Genomic DNA, 17,227 nt, shown 5'->3' on the forward strand with positions numbered 1-17,227 from the left:
ATTTTCCGTCATACACTCCTGTGTATTGTGTGATGGGTAAAAGCTGTTTCGTCCCTCCCTGTTGATGACAAGCGTAGCATATTTGTCTTTTCGGCTGCGCCGCATCTTATGAAGTGTTTGCGGAAGCGTCTGCATTCCCAAAAGGTTCTAAACTTTCCTGGTGGCCGTGTCCAATGGGCACGCAATTGGTAAGCTTTTTGTTCAAGACCAAAAGCAGCCTGGACACTTGCGTGTTTGCCACAAGCTCACATATGCATACCCATATTAATCCGTCGAACACGGAGAAGATGCGCGTAAAACTCGCTCCCAGCTGTTCAGTCGAAGTGTGACCAGCGGGCTGGAGTTTTACTACCAAAGAAAAAAAGTGGGACTGAAGAATGGTAAAGGCACGGTAGAATTCACCTTGAAATTTAACGATCTGTTTAACGCACTCAATCGCAATCATTCCAAAGAAGGCATCAGTGCAGGCAGCAAAGATCTCAGAGTTCTCGCCTCCTCCTTGTACTGGCTCAACAAGTGGGAGGGGGAAGTGGTGGCCGGAAGGATATCTCGCGAATTTCTGACAGAGCAGACTGTAGCAGGCTTGCGTGTCACAGTTTTGTCAGCTTTAGAACTGACAAGATATTTGCTCAAACAGTGTGGATTCAAGTACGTACTGTCTGGAAAATTTAACCAGGATGTATTAGAGTTTTTTTTTGACAATCCGCCAAGAAGGCGGTCAGAATGACCATCCCTTATTACCCATATTTCTTCAGCTATATAACATGCTTTCAGTGTATAGCTTGACCAAACCACCCCAGCTTGGGAACTGCGAGGTAGAGCAAGCTCGGGAAACACATGTGCTTACGTTGGCTGATCTAAAGCTTGCGTTCCAAATGGACGGAAAATGGACTCGTTCCAAATGGACTCGTCTTCAGCAGCTAAAATGCAAACAGGATGGATTGGTTGCCGCGGAGGTTGAGTGCGAAGAAGCGTTTGGTGAGGTATGCGCAGAGCCAGAGGCTGCTGACTGCATTGTGTATTACCTGGCTGGGTTTATGTGCAGAAAAATGTTGAAGGGCTGTTGAAGAAACTGAGGTCCATGCTCAGCCTGAAAGCATACTTGTGCAATGTACGACAAGAGCTGGGCTCCTGCAGCCAAATCTCAGGATTTTTTCTTTGCTGCAGATCGCTGAAAAAGAATTTCAGCAAAATGCCACACAGATGATTGCGTATGAGGTAATAATTGAAGCAATGCTAGCAAAGCATACATTCTCGTTCCCATGTGAGGAGCATAAAGAAGATATGATGGGAAATTTGTTGCACTATTACATTGCTATGCGAATGACGCAGGTCTGCAGACAAAAATTGACTCGAAAGTGAAAATGCAACATCTTAGGAAGCTTTCAAAGCTTGTCTAGAATGCCAAACACCTTGAAAAGCACTGCAGTCCGGAATTTAGGTTTGGTTTGGTTTATGGGGGTTTAACGTCCCAAAGTGACTCAGGCTATGAGGGACGCTGTAGTGAAGGGCTCCGGAAATTTCGACCACCTGTGGTTCTTTAACGTGCACTGACATCGCACAATACACGGGCCTCTAGAATTTCGCCTTCAACGAAATTCGGCCGCCGATGTGATATTGTGCTGGCGACGTCTGCATGAATGTGAAAAATAAAATCCGTCTTGTTGTGTAGCCGGTTGTTTTATGAGACATTTCGAGAGCACGGCCTTCAAACTTTACTTCGCGTGCCTGTACGCTTGTGGCGGCAAAGCAGAGGTGGAGACAGTGCAGTTCAGGAACACGCGGCAGCCCGCAGTTTGCGTAGGGCCACTATTTTCGCGCAGATATGGAATTGGAAAGCCAGCATCTACGTGAGCAATAATGCCCGACACAAAACCAAGCGGGAACCAACGATCACCTTCCGTTATCGGAAGCTAGCATATTTGACATGCGTGAGTAGGATTTATTGACATCTTAATAGCGCGTATTTGGAAATTTCTTTCCAAGAATTCTGCATTCCGCACAAGCCATTTTGTTTTGCGTTTGTACAAGCTGAGCTCTAGTAAACACGCGGGCGATTCCACAGTGGTCGTTATATTGGACGTTTACGAGTATCAAAGCACGCTTAGGTATGGATAGCATTTCTAAGCTGAAATAATCATGATAATATACCTAAGCTTGCTTCCAAAGGCTTGCCGGACGTTTAGTATAGTATACAGACATATATCGGGCAATTTACTTGTCATTCTTACGTGCGTGTGAATGTTTGTGGAGGTCCGCGCGCCGCGTCGGGTGCTACGGTTGACCCCCCAACGATCCACGCCATCTGCCGAGAGAGGCGTAAACTACGAGCAAGAAGGTCGCCGGCGCGGCAGTCGCGTTCAGACACCTAGTCTGTTTCTTCCACCGTGGCCTCCAGTCTCGCACGGCCGTCAGCTGTCTCAACATTCACCACCAGGGTGCTTTGAGATCCAAGGCTTCTATGGTGAGATTCATTCAAAGAAACATCAATCGCAAATCGCTCGATTTCTGGTGGTATTTTGGAGACGATCACAATTTTAGCTTTGTTATAAATTTAACTTGGTAGAAGCGTCACTTAGCAAGTCTTGCCTGCGAGGCCCTTGGGATATCTTTAAGAAGTTAGCAAAATGGAATTTCGTACTAACGGGTCTGGGTCTGCATTATGAGTTTAAAATAATTGGTGTTGGTGCAATGCGAGTTGACAAATCTGTTTTAGCGGAATTGATCTCACATTTAATTATTTCATTTTCGCCCCGAGAATGATCGCCTCCCATGTTGTCTTTAAATTTTGTTTCGCCGTCGCAATTTGTGGTGATGGTCCGAGTGTTTCTGGTGGGTCCTGGCTCCTGAAGGCTGTGAGGTGGCTGCGTGGCTGATGGGTGGAGGCTTGAACTCGCCTTCGCTTTTCCGTTCTGCTGATGCATCGGCTTTTTATAGGTGGATTCTCCTAGAGGGGTTGAGATGGTGGGTGGAGTGAACGCTACCGAACTGGGCACATCGTCCTCTGTCGTCACTGATCCAATTTCCAGGGCTACACATGCTCGCGGAACCGCGTCCTTACTGCTATGCTTCTCGAGCCGCCTAAGCTAGACCCTTCTTCAGGGCCTTATTACGGTTCGCACGTCTGGCTCCTTTCACGAACTCATCCTCGGTAAGAGCCCTAATTACATCCCCTTCATGGCATTTCTCTGGGCGTTCAATGCGCTCTTCTGCTGTCTCCTCGGCACGCCTTCTACGCTTGGTTTTATTCCAGCGCGCAAGTGCCATTGACGGCCCATCATCTTTCATAACGGTTCATCTACTGACCAACCAACTGCCTCTATATATAAATACCCCCACCGGGCGGCTAGATGACGTCATACCAGATAGCAGCCCGAACGCTCTTGCCTATGGCGAGCGCTACGGTTAGGTGATGTCAAACCAGACGGCACGGCGGAGCGGAGAAGCGCAGGTGCAGTGGTTGCTGGGCAACGGCTCTTGCGCGGCTCCGGCGGGCAGCCATCCGCCTTGGGGCAGCTGCAGCGATGGACATACGGCCCAGGTGGGACCACGCTCGACGATGCAAAGTGGCTGGCGTAATGAAGCTACCACCTTCATAATGCGTGCACATGCACGCAGGCATTCAAACACACGCGCCTCCTAGGCACAGATATATGCGCCCACACACACACACACACACGCCTGCACACACATGCAGACACGCGCGCAAGCGCGCACAAAGAACCACACGCAAACACTCGCGCACACGAACACGAACCCACACAGAATCGCACACACGTAGACATGCGCGCAAACATGCACACACAGATACACTTGCGCACAGGCACACACACACGAACACACATACGCACACACAAGCAAGTGCCACACACATATTGTTCACACGCAAACACACGCGTTAACATAAACCCGCGCAGACACACACGCAAAGAGATAGACACATAAGCACACACACATATGCACATAAGCATGCACACACGCACACATGCACACGAAAGCACGCAGACATAGACACACGCGCGCACACAAAAACCGGTGCTTGAGCAAGCGCTGCCAATTAAAACTTCGTCTGAGAAGGCAACTACAGTAATCATGTTTAGAGGAATGTTTGCTGATGGCGACACCTTGCTTCCCGTGTGCTGTGCGATGTCAGTGCACGTTAAAGAACCCCAGGTGGTCGAAATTTCCGGAGCCCTTCACTGCGGCGTCCCTCTTAGCCTGGGTTGCTTCGGGACGTTAAACCCCAATAAACCAAACCTTTAGAAATGACTGCTGCTTGTTTTGCACGCCGCATCAGCAGTTGGTGGCGCATATCTTGCGGCCGCGGCAAGCACCCAGGCCCATCGGGGATTCGGTTTTTAGGAATTCAGTTTTTCGAGCGCACACTGTTGTGCTGCTTCGGAGTGGTAGTTTTGCAGTGGTGGTCATTTAAAGCGACAGCTTTAAGGGTGCCGTTCTGCAGAAAGCCCAGTGAAAAATACGGATTGATCGAAAAAGAGGCTACGTCGCGCGCGTTGCCGCGAGTTTTCGTACTCCTTAAAAGTTTTGAAAACTGGTGAATACAAGGTTGCAACCTGAGTCAAACGCCAGTAACATATCGAAGTATATGAAGTTAGGGATTCGCGGTAAAAGAAAATTCCGGTAATTAGTCGGGAACTGAACCGCCAACCATTCGACTTTGCCAATGCGGCAAACTCCTAGGCCAATCGGGGGCAGCTATTCTTCTTGCAATGGTTGTTATTTTAGAGCGCGTGCAGGAGCGCTGCTGTGCCTTAGCGGTTTTGTAATGCGGGCTTTTATCTAACTCCTTTAAAGACCAGCCTTTCTCAAATCGTTCCTTGTTGCTAAAACTCCATCCATTCCTTTTTTGAATGATTTGCAAGATTCCTGAAGTCACAAATTAAAAAGCCAACTAATTCTTCTTAACTATCAGACTAGCCAAACAACACCAGAAAATCGACGAACTATCGACGAAGGCACTCTCAGAGCTTTTTGTTCTATTGCGTAGTATTCTCGTTTTTCCGGAAAACCCCAGTTATTTTTACCAGGGATGTCCCATATATTCTTGGTGAAATAGTAATTTACAGAGCTTCTGTGAAGGTGCCTTAACGTTTTGAGGATCAAATATGAACCTTTCATGTGTGGTGTTGCTCACAGGCATCGTTAGCACTTCACAGGTTTATTTATTCAACTTCAAATGTGGCATTTTACATGAGAGCTGGGCGGGTGGACGGCGATAAATTGTAACACATGCTGGTGGTATACACCATCATGGTGAGGCAGCTTCTCCGATGGCAGTGTTCAGTCGCACAGGGTCAACGATGAACGCCGCATGGTTGGGAAGGCCATTTCAGTCATGAGCACTTGGGACGATGATTGACTCGTGAAGCGGAGTTGTGTGGGCACGTGGCGGAATGGCACTGTTAGCACAAGGTTATCAATCCTCCTTCTGTAAGTAAGAAGTAATAATCAGCGCGGTGGTGCTGCGTCTTTCCTTCTTCCCTGTCTTAAACTTGCGTACTGGTATATTCCTAGCTGTCATGGATTACCAACTTGTGCGATCAGCCGTGCTGGCAGAAGGTGCACGTCTTGGTATCGGGAACCAAAATGTCTGGTGGACGCGGAGCAGCCAGTGCAACCGGTTATTTTGGTATTTCATACGCCAAACGCTAGCCTGGAGCACGGAACACCCAGGTCAACGTACTTGAAGGTGCGCGGCAGCTTGGTGGGAGTCTTTTGAACGCTGAATTTCCGCTTGTGTGCGTAGTCTGTGCTGTGCTACTTCCCTCTACGCGAGGCTACTCGCGCACTACTATTTGTGCCCATCAACAAGCCCTCTGATCGCCTATCTCGGAATGCGTGAAGGGAGAGCATGGGGCACGCTTTTGCAAAATCATATCTCCCTTTGTCCAGTATAATGATATGCTGGATTCTGCCGTCATGAATATCGATGAATAAGCGATGAGGTGCTACTGGGACAGGTGCAGTGAGTTGTGGACTGATTACAGGATAGGCAGTTAGGTGCCGTTGGCGTTTGAAGAGGTGTGAATTATAGCCAGCGCTGCCCATGCCATTTTAGAACAAGACCAGGAATATGTGGACCGATAGAAAGAAGTAGCGATAAAAAGTTCCGGGAGAAGTTTTTTGCAGCTCAGACTACCCTGACGCTCTAAATTTAGGGCACGACACCCTTATATAACCCAGCAGTACTGCCTAGGACGAGTACTTATGTATAACTGTAGAGAGGATAAGTTCCAGTTAGGTTAGATGGTAGAAAAAAGATACTGACAATAAAAATCGATCAGTGATAAACTAAGTACCGATAGGTGATATACGACAACCGATGAGAGTTAAACTGGAAAAATATGTGCAAAACGATGCTCAATGATTTAAGAATGAGGAGGAAACTGAACTGTGATATATGATATGATGATATATATTAGATGTTTATTCTCGCTTCGTAGTGCCGGATTTACCACAAAAATACGATCAATACGGGTACGTTTTCTTGATTATTCTGTCCAGTCAGCTGCATCTGCTACGGGCAAAGCGACAGATTGTTAACGGCATTTCATTAAGAGGTTCTGGTGAGGGATGTACGGCTAGCGCTGTTAAGGATGGTGTACAACTTTTAACCGTTATTTTGCCTCTAGTATTCCGCTTTTAATAACTAGTTCACCACGACATTCCAGAAGAATAAAAGTATGACTCCATGTATCCTTTTCTTTCGGCACATAATTAGTGGCTAATGTACCACTGCCAAGGTGCTGGCAGTGCTTCAGCGGGCACAACGCAGCGGAGAGGTCCCGCGGGAGTCGGCGCACGGTGATCTCGGCTGCTTTTCCCCGCCCGGCCTGCGTGAGTGGCACCTCGCGGACGCCTTCACACTTCTGATAATGAACTTAAACTTACAGTCGTAAAACTACGAGAGGGAACACCTCACAATTCTTCCACTCCTGACAGCCTGGCGGCTCATCAGCGCCACTGGCATCCTAACATTTTGCTAACAGTTGCAGAAGCGCCGAGCGCATGTGCTGCATCCCGCCCAAAGTTTTACTGTGTGGCTCCACAGACACGTAGTGTCCCGCAGTTTCGAGCTGCCTGTTCATATTCTCTTCGACTAGATAGCCGACGGGAAAGACACTGGTTTTTTTTTGTCTGGATTTAAGGAGGTATAGTAGATTTGGCACAGAAGAACGTTATTTATTGAAGATGTTAACTAGTTTTAAAATCTCATTTTGGGCGCCACATGTTAGAAAACAGGCACTAGTAAAACAAACTGAATTTTATTTTGGATGCCAACTTGTCTCCAATAGCAGGTTTTATTTGCACTTCGTCCTGCTTGTGGCTTTCTCGCGAGCGCTCGTCGCTTTTCTTCATAGCGGCCCCGTTATTACCACTGGCTGGAACTGTTCTCAGAAGCTATTCGGAAGCAGGGCAGAGATAGTTTGAAACTGGTATTTATCGCTCATGCGTAATCAAGTGCGGTAAAGTATGAACCATAAGGAACATACATTTGTTCTATCGTCGGTTACATTCCATCTGAGGCTGCCAGCCATACGGGAATGCGTTTACGTTCCTTGCGGAGTCACGTGTGTCCCTGCAATAGTCTTTTAGAGGAGGGTGTGAAGTTCGTTGTTTAATTATGCCAACAGTGTGTAAACGACCAGACTATCATGGCTTGCGCAAAATTTTTGAAATGAAATATACTCTGCCGGATGGAACTACGGCAAACATATCGTCAAGCGGGCGTTTGATTTGGATGAATGAGACCTAGGCTCCTCCGTGTTTGCTGCATCGGTAAGATGAGACAACAGCTTTCGCAAGTATCGTCCCCCCAGACACACTTTTTTTAGCATTCAGGTGACAAGGTCTTCCTGCAGTTAACAGTTTACATAAGCAACTTAGACTTGATGGTCCGCAGATTTTAACGTGAAAATAAAAAGATTCGTGACCAATTGGATCCGGGATACTGAATTCCGGTTTTTCCTGAAGCCGAAAGAGATTGCCGAATGGTGATGAGTTCGTCGCCTGTCTGTGGGGTTCACAGAAAATCTACGGTGCAGTAAACAAATATTCCGGTGCGATATTTTTTTTCCCACCCGCAATATATATATATATATATATATATATATATATATATATATATATATATATATATATATATATATATATATATATATATATATATATCGTACCCCACAGGGCCAGATGCATTACAGAGATGTAGTTGGAAAAACGCAGGAATAAGATTAGAAAAATACAGCAGAGAGACAAATTTAAATAACACCTGTGTGTACAATGCCAGCTGTAGCTTAGCGGAAAATCTCGTAATTATTGATGTCGGCAATATCTATTGGTAGCTGATTCCAGGTTTCAGAATTTTACGCAGATTGTAAAATCGGTTTAATGAGGCAGCGGCCTCTGTGCCTGTATTCATTGTAATTACTGCCTTAGGTGAAGCAGATTTACAGTGTCTTAATTCTTTTTATTTTGTCTCATGCAGTTGTCTATTTTTTTTATGCAGGTCGCTTCCGCTTCCGGGCCACGGTGTACTGCCCGTATGGTGAAGGCGGTACTTCGGGGGATATTTTTTTTTCCAACCTTTAATTTTCTTTAAAAAGAGAGTGTTTTAATTGGAAATGTACTTGATAAAAAGTTGCTTGTTTGGCTGTGATATGTCTCAAGACTTTTTAATGATAACATAGCAGCGTTTTGCGATGATGTAGAAACATGTCTGAATTGCAATGCGCTCATGCTCTTTCTTTGCTTTGTTCCTCTCAAAAAAGCAGCAACAACAAATGAAAACAGTGTCCAGTGCTGATAAGAGAGAAAAATGTCCTCAATTAAGGAAATCTGATTAGAAATTACAAAATTGCAAGCTCCATTACTACACAGCCTTCGGAATCAACTCTAAGAAATAGTTTTAAAAGGAAACATGACAGGCTGAAAAGTAAATCGTGTAATTGACAGTAGGCTTGTTTAAAGTGTAGAACTACATCAGTGCTATTTAGCATGGGTGGCCTGGCTGCTGACACTTCCTGTTTCAATTCGAGCTTTGAAAACGCAGGCTTTCGCCGACGGCTCGCGCTGCAAAGGGCGCTGCGCCGCTGGGATAATGCTGTATTATGTTACCGCTTAGCATAAGGGCTTTAACCTCTTATAAAAAAGCAGGCAGCGGCTTAGCTCTGGTTAATCCTGGATATACAAGCGAAAAGCTGCCGTTGTGCTTGGTTTGACGTCATGATTGTCGCAGTTGGCGCACAATGCACTGGGAGCACCACGATAGCGGTGGAGGCGTTCGGCCGTCCACACACTTTCTGTATGGGAGCCGAGGAGGAGACGCGCGTGTAGTGGATATGGTGCTGTTTTAGAAGGTTGCTTTAGAGACATGTACTGTGGTGTCCATTCCCTTCGGGTGTACACGAAGATATGAGAGAGAAGCATTACCTTTCCTTAAAACCAATTTTCGTTTTATTTCATTTTCCTTAAGGCCCTTACGGCGCGGTTCGGGTATCCACCGAGGTATCAGAGAGAGACAGCGGTCGTTTGCTTTCCTTAAAACCAATTTTCTTTTCATTTTTCATCTCTTACGGCGCGGCTTGAGTGTCCACCGAGATATGAGAGTTTCCTGGCGCACTGTTTGTCTTTTATTTTTATTTTTTTTACTTGTGCCGCGTGTGACGTCACTCGGTTTCGTGCATGCGCAGCTGTGGCAAATCTTGGCTCCGACGGCTCACGCGAAGTGCGGCTGTGGTGCGGGTAGTGAAGCTTTTCGCTTCAAAAGACTGCATCGTAACACGCCCACATAGACGCCATTGTCAGCGCGCGCCTGCGGCTGTCTTGTGGTGACATCACCAAGCACTAAAGTCACACATGTCTCCCTGGAAGGAGATTATTAATTGTGCAATTTGCAAGTCTGCGCAGCGAGGGGTTCGAATTCGCGAGTCATCTGCGCCAAATTCAATGTTGCAAGACTTTTTCGCATCGTCTAGAATGACGCAAGTCCGCAGAACCTACGTCCATCAACAGCGGATTGAAGACACCGTTGCGCCACCTCTTTCTGCGCATTTGGCTACTACATAAGAGTATAAACAACAACAGCATGAGCGGTTTCCGACGTCATGAGCCTTCGGATGGGTTATGGGAACACCTCTCCTTGTAGTAACCCGGCAGCAATAGAAAAAACGGGTGAACAAATGTGGATTTCTAATAGCCAGTTCTTGCACTTCAAGACGATCAGGCGTGTGCGGCATAGGAAGGAAGCTTTCACGCGGTCCTCCCCACCTGCCATTCATTACGATCTTTGTTTTGATTTTTTCAGTCGCATACGGTTTATTGGCTTTCAGGCTTGGATTAACGCTTCTTGCTAGGCCTTGAGAACGGCGCTTACTTTGCCTCATCTGCGCCCTAAAGCACTGCCAGTCAATTATGAGTCGGAAAATAGTCCATAGGTGAGAAGGGTCCCTGGAGGGGTGTTTTGAAAACAAGCTTCCCAGTCGTTGGTCTTTTAGTACCTTCGGTATTTTGGGTCAACGAAAATGTTTAGAAGAAGCCGTTGCGGTGCTCTCAGTGTGCGGATAATGAAAGCTCCTTACGTCTGTGTAGATGCACGCTGAATTAGGCGGGTGCTGTAAGCTTTGGGTAAATGTATGGAATATAGACCAATTGCAGGAGGATTGGCTTCACCCGAGACTGCGTACTGGCAAGGTAGGCGATGAAAGGCGTGATTCTGTGTGCAGTAAAGAACGCTGTCAGATCTCCAGGCTGACATTCAAATTTTTTAACGAATCTCGTTTCTCACGTGACACCTATAATTTAACTACCTCTGAGAGTTCCACTAGACTGAACCACTCCGAAGTAGTACGCCTGTATTTCGCCAGGACGAAAGTTTACCAACACTTCAGTGGAATGTTTGCCTTCTATTATTGTTGAATGTTTCAATGAAATTACGTTGCCTGAATAGTTACTGCAACACATGTAACCCTCTCCTGCTTCGGGAGCTTTGCTGCCTGCAGTACAGTAAAAGAAATAAATGCGCCGCGGTGGCTCTGTGGTTATGAGACGTTAAACCTCCATAAACATAAACCAAATAAAAGAAAATGAAAAATCTCATAAATCTTCAAGAACAGGCACTGAGTCTTGTTTCGGAAAGCCGAGATGGCTAGTGAGGGCGTTATCCAGTATGCAGCTGTCGTAAAATTGGAACTTCTTTGCTTGCAAGTGTCCAGGCATGGAATTTAAGCGACCTTCATGATTTTTTGTTTCCTGAAGTACATAGGTGCCTTGATATGTTCGTGTCTATTGCTCAGCTTTCCGTCTATTCAACGTGGAGTCACATCGAGTGATGGTTGAGCGGTCAGGGAGCATCGAATGTCTCGCTGTGAGGAAAATGACAACTGTTGCAGTGATCGGTTGAACAGGAGAAATTTAATACGGACGACGAATATAAAACCTGTGCCGCTGCCAGATGCAATTTTGTCATTTACGTTGCTATTAACGTCCACCTAGCACTAAAGTGAGAACTCTAACGGATCTAAGATCAGTAAGTAGAGAATAACCAATTACGAAAATGTGGGCATTCACTCATTAAATCTATCGCGTCATACCCTTAAGACGAAGCTTAAGTGTTTCCTCCAATTTTCTATGCAAAATACTCGTGCGTGTGCGCCCCAATGCACGAACCATGCGCGAAATGGTTCGATTATGTGGCATTCTCCGAGAGAAGGCAAAAGACAACTCCTATGGCTGTTAAAAATCAAGCGCCACAACTGGCAACGTGCGGACAGATCCGTGTGTGTCGGTTGTAATGTTTAATGCATGGTTCAAGATAGCTGTAATTTTCATGAGTTTAATGGCAGCGTTCATTCTTTTCGTTTCTTCTTCTCTTCCACTTGCGTGTGCAAATGTAGGTTAATTTCTAAACGACGCAAATGTTTAGCTTTTAGTCGTTTGCTGTATATGGCTAGCGTCGGCGTAACGACATAACTGTTGTTTCCTCATTATCAACAATGCATTCTACACATTTTGATTTTTCTAGGGTGAAAAGAACGTATGCACGCAGCAGCGATACTTTCAGAGGGGCGATCGGAGCCCTTTTTTCACTTCCTCTCAATGCAAATTGTTTTTACAGACACTCGGTTAGTTCATCATCCTTATGAACATCACAATCAGCCTGACTACGACCACTGCAGGGCAAAAGCCTCTCTCATGTCTCTGCAATTAACCGTGTTCTTTGCCACTTGGGGCCACCGTGTGCCTGCAAATTTCATCTCATCTTAACTTTTTCCCTCCAACTGGTCCGCTTGCCTTCACTTGGAATCCACTCCGTTACCCTCAAGTACCAGCGCTTATTTTCAAGCGCTTGTCAAGCATCCTTCAATAATCATCATCAACGCAATTTCCCTCTACAAGATTGAGAGCACAACTCAACTGTGATGAAACGTTGCGGCGATTTTGGGCACCAGATATGAGGTGGCAATCAAACTGGCCAGACCCTTTTTTGATTGGTTGGACGTACAATTCGAACTTAATTTTCACGTACTCGGGAAAGGGATATAAAATAGAATGGCTCTGAGTATTGTAACCGTTTCGCTCGAGAAAAAACTACAAAAGAAAAGCAGCACAAGCGAATAAAAGCTAATAAGATTCAAGCTAGGGCGACAGTTTTCGTTTCGCCTAAAATTATCCTGTAACCGAGTGCTGCTGTTCAAACTGCCAATACCGAGATGGCAGCGGAGAAAAAAAACATCCGATGGACGCCACAGCCAAAAATGTGACCAGAAGAGAACAGAAAACTGAGGGTGTCGGGCGGAAGAGAGGCCAGCAGCTTTTCATAAACAGGCCGAAGAGTGCCGTCATGTTAGACGTGGGACTGCGCTCGTGGAACAGGAAAGTGTTCAAAATTAAGCTCCCCTACGCTCTCCGCGAAGTCAAAAAAGAACATTTTTTTGTGTTCAAGGGAGGCGTAGCTCGAAAAAAAGACAGGGGCGAGAGAGACACAAGAAACAGGACCAGCGCCAACTTACAACTGAAAAAACATGAAGCGAATTCCCGAGCTTGAAGAACCAAACGCGCATGCCAAGCAACAACTGATTAGATGAGGCGGAAAGATAAACATGACCTAGCACGACTCAGCACAACCTAAACAGCATGACGAGAGCTGGACAGCCCCGTGCCAAACCTACGAGCAGTAACGGCAAAGCGACTACTTAAAATTTAAAAAGATGGTTTCCTTTCGAAGCAGAACTACCGATGTTTCACTGATGCACTTATCTCTTCCCAGCTTATGAATGATTGAAGCCTCAACAACCTCCCTTGCTAGCTGTTATTTAGAGCGACCAAGAACTTTATTTTTCCCGATAAACCTGACCTGGTAGGTCAGGTTTATCTTTCCGCCTCATCTAATCAGTTGTTGCTGGGCATGCGCGTTTGGTTCCTCGAGCTCGAGAATTCCCTTCATGTTTTTCAGTTCTAAGTTAGCGCTGGTCCTGTGTCTTGTGTCTCTCTCGTCCCTGTCTTTTTTTTCGCGCTACGCCTCCTTTAAACATGCTTTACTAACTGGCTCAGAACACCACTATGCTCATTTTTTTGTGGTCATGAAAAGGCTCTCGTTAGCGTCATATAAGCGAAACTCCATCGCTGGCAATTTGAGCGGCGGGGTGCAGCCCTGGCAAGTCAACAACTGCATACAAGCTTCCGCTGTACGTGTGCAAGGCGTGGTTCTGATTTGTGGCGCCCAATCTTTGGCACTGGGCGAGTGAAATCGAAATGAGCTTGTGAAATTCCATTTTGTATATTTTTCGCGTTTTCAGTACAGTAAGTAGGTTAACTTCAGTTCGCACGCACCGATTTCAGCAATCCTACCCGCACTGATATCAGGACAACATGAGGTATCGTTTGAGCCGGATAGTACGATTTCCTCTAAGAACTTCTCAAAAGCGCTATTTCCCAGTAAAGTCCCATTGTTTCAGAAGGTTGTCCGCTACAAAACGGCACACAAGTTAGCTGCATACGCATTCTTCCGCGAACTGCGTTGGAAAATAACGTGGTGCAATGTAAGCACCCCCATTACCACGCGGATACGGACGTGGTCTCCGCACGCACTGGCCTCAAAAACATTGCGCTGGTTTTAAAACCTCCTTCAGACAGGCATTATGTCCAATGCAGAAAACAACGTTCTACACTGTTGACATGTCCAAAGATCAGTCACAAAGATCAGGCAGCTTTGGAGGTTTTGTAAGTGAATTTATAATGGCAACTCCCCTATAGCATTGTTTTTACGCGGGGAAATCTTACTTACGGCCCATTCCAGGCATTTCCTTTTCCGTGAGCAAATCATTACAACGTTTGAAAAAAAAAACGCTTCTTTTCCCATGCCGCGAAAAGTATTAATAGTCGACACTTGACTCCAATGTGTTCATGCAGAGTCACGGAACGACATTGTCAAGGAAGACCAAATATTCGTACTTAGACGCCATCCAAGACTATTGTTAATGTAAACGTATTATTGTAACTTAGACACAAACATAGGCGCGCGCACAAAGAAGGAAGTGGGTGCACCCCCCCCCCCCCCTATTTGTGCGCGTGCCTATGATGGTGTCTAACCCCCAGTCGTCTAAGCATCTTAATCGCCAAGTCTTCCCCACACATTTACTCTGTCGAACCTGTTCCGTCATTGTTTACAGTGCAGTGCTATGGCCAAGCAGGTTTTTTAACGGCCGAAGACCCATGATGTTGCCTTGCAAGAACTGTTTACTTGGCAGGTAATTTTGAGGCAATCTTTCTAGGTTCTTTCTTGCATTGAGTGTAACCAAAAAACAAATCTGTCACATTTTCTGGGGTCTATGAAGCGCGTTGTCACATTAATGCTTCAGCGACGCGAAGACTGCTTTCGTCTGCCGGTGCTCACGTGGCGAACAATGAATGAGAAAGCATCAGGGTGCTGGCGAACGTTTCAACAAGAAGACTGTCTCCGTCTGGGTGAAAACAAGACCTCTTGTGGAAACGCTGGCCAGCAACCTGAGGCTTTTCCCTCCCTTGTTCACATTTTGAGTGTCAAGACATCAGCCCTTTATCCTATCTTTACCATATATTCCTCTGCCGATATTACAGATTAAAATAAAAACTACTGCTGAATAGTATTTTCTAGATTTTGCAATTCCATAACATGGAAATAAATGTTATATAATCATTCCTCATCTCTGCGCTCCATTTTGGCCGCAGGGCCATAGGTGTGCGGAGATTGAGGGTGGGGCGGGGGGCACTGAGCTGAAACTTTGCTCGTTCGCATGAAGAACCTTATGCACGCCAGTGGACACCGTTCAGAAACTTGTCTAAGCATCTTAGCTGACGCTGAACAGGAACTCATTGTATCAGCAGCAAGCGTGGGAGCACACGTTCATAGCATTCGGCGCATGGAGTATGCGTGATGAGTGACCACTTGAAGTCTTCGAGCATCGAAACTGTGAGAATTAGCCATCTAGCTCTTTAAAGCCTGGGCAGCGCACCACCACGTCTTTGCGACACAGGCTATGGTAGGGGAGCAACGAGGGCAGTCGGCCGCGGCAGTAAATCTCTCATCTCCTTCGTTGTCAGCAAACAAGGAAAAGAGCGAGTGAACGTGAATCAGAGTGAGCGGACATGAAGGCGAGTTAATGGTTGTGAGCGCGAGTGAGTCGTGAGAGCGAGTTGTCAAGATTGTGAGTGGTTCTGAGTGTGAGTGCGAGCAGACATGATTGCGTGTGAGTGGTTGTGAGTGTGAGTGGACATGAGTGCGAGTGGTCATGAGTGTGAGTAAGTGGTTGTGAGTGCGAGTGGTAATAAGAGTGAGCGTGAGTGAGTGGTTGTTAGCGCGAGGTCATGAGTGCGAGTGTGAGTGGACTCGAGTGCGAGTGCGAGTGAGTGGTTGTGAGTGTAAGTGGACATGAGTGCGAGTATGAGTGAGTGGTTGTGAGTGCGAGTGGTCATGAGTGTGAGGGAGTGGTTGTGTGTGCGAATGGCTAAGAGTGTGAGCGCGAGTGGTTATGAGTGTGAGTGCAAGTGAGTGGTTGTGAGAGTTAATGGACATAGATGAGAGTGTGAATGAGTGGATGTGAGCGCGAGTGGCCGTGAGAGTGAGTGTGATTGAGCCACTTCTCATGGTGCCGAGGTATGCTTAGAGCTAAGCTAATCAAGACGGCCAGCTGGTGGTAGGGCGAGTCTTAATCGATGAACAACTCAAAGCCAGAACGATGCAGTCCAGCGTATGTAGGGTAGGCTCCTGATGTGAACAAAATTTCGATCAGAGCGTAATTGCTTATTCGCATCATCAAAAACCAGTGAGGACGCAATGCTCGGTAAACAGGACCACTGCGGAGGCTGGTGGCAGAAGGAGAGCAGCGCTTGCATATCGTCATCCTGCTCACGGACATGCAAGATGTTGTTGGAGCTTTGCGTGCGCGCGCGCCCCAGAGCTGAAACGGGAATTACGAGCGACGGGTGAGGATGCCGTACGTCGACCCACTCCTATAACTGAATTTCGCAATTTACGCAATGGGCATCAACGGCATTTTTTTTTTTGCATTTTCTGGTCTCTCCACCAGAGCGTAGCCAATTATGATGTGAGCCCCGTTTGCCTCCCTATCATTCTCTTACCTGTCTCACTTACTTCACTGTACAGGCCTCTGGTTCCGTGTGCGTGGTCGTTACATTGTGGAGAGAACGAGATTTAGCTTATTAGGTTATTTTTTTAGTGTTGTTCTTCCTTCCTCTGCTCACATGTACTAAGCTTTAATTCTCCCTTTATAGACCAATCTACCATCCTAGGTATGCGACATTCCTAGATGGAACAACAACAAGACACATTGAACAACAAAAATACCATGCTAACTGTGCGATTTCGTCGTGTCTAGGCTAACGGGATGGTTTTTTTGGGGTTCTGTTATTAAGTCCACAATGGGACCTTCAGGAAACACTCCGCCATTGTAGTTTGTAACTTCTGAAAAAATCCCTTCACTGTTTTACACTATGTTCTCTACCGTAGGCCTCTCTATCGCAGAGCCTCGCTCGTTTGAGCACCACTAAGACTTTCCACAGCTGCGGCAGCTTGCGCAAGCACCAGGAAGAAGAGGAGGCAGAACAGCAATTAGGATCGCTCAGGCGCACGCGTTGCGTCTTCCACGTTCTGCACGCGGCGATTCGAACGCAGACGCTGCGCTGGGCCTTCCTTTTTCCTCGACGAGTCACC

Source organism: Amblyomma mixtum, chromosome 3 (genome assembly GCF_055824585.1).
Source record: "Amblyomma mixtum isolate Tamu chromosome 3, ASM5582458v1, whole genome shotgun sequence".
Classification (NCBI taxonomy): domain Eukaryota; kingdom Metazoa; phylum Arthropoda; class Arachnida; order Ixodida; family Ixodidae; genus Amblyomma; species Amblyomma mixtum.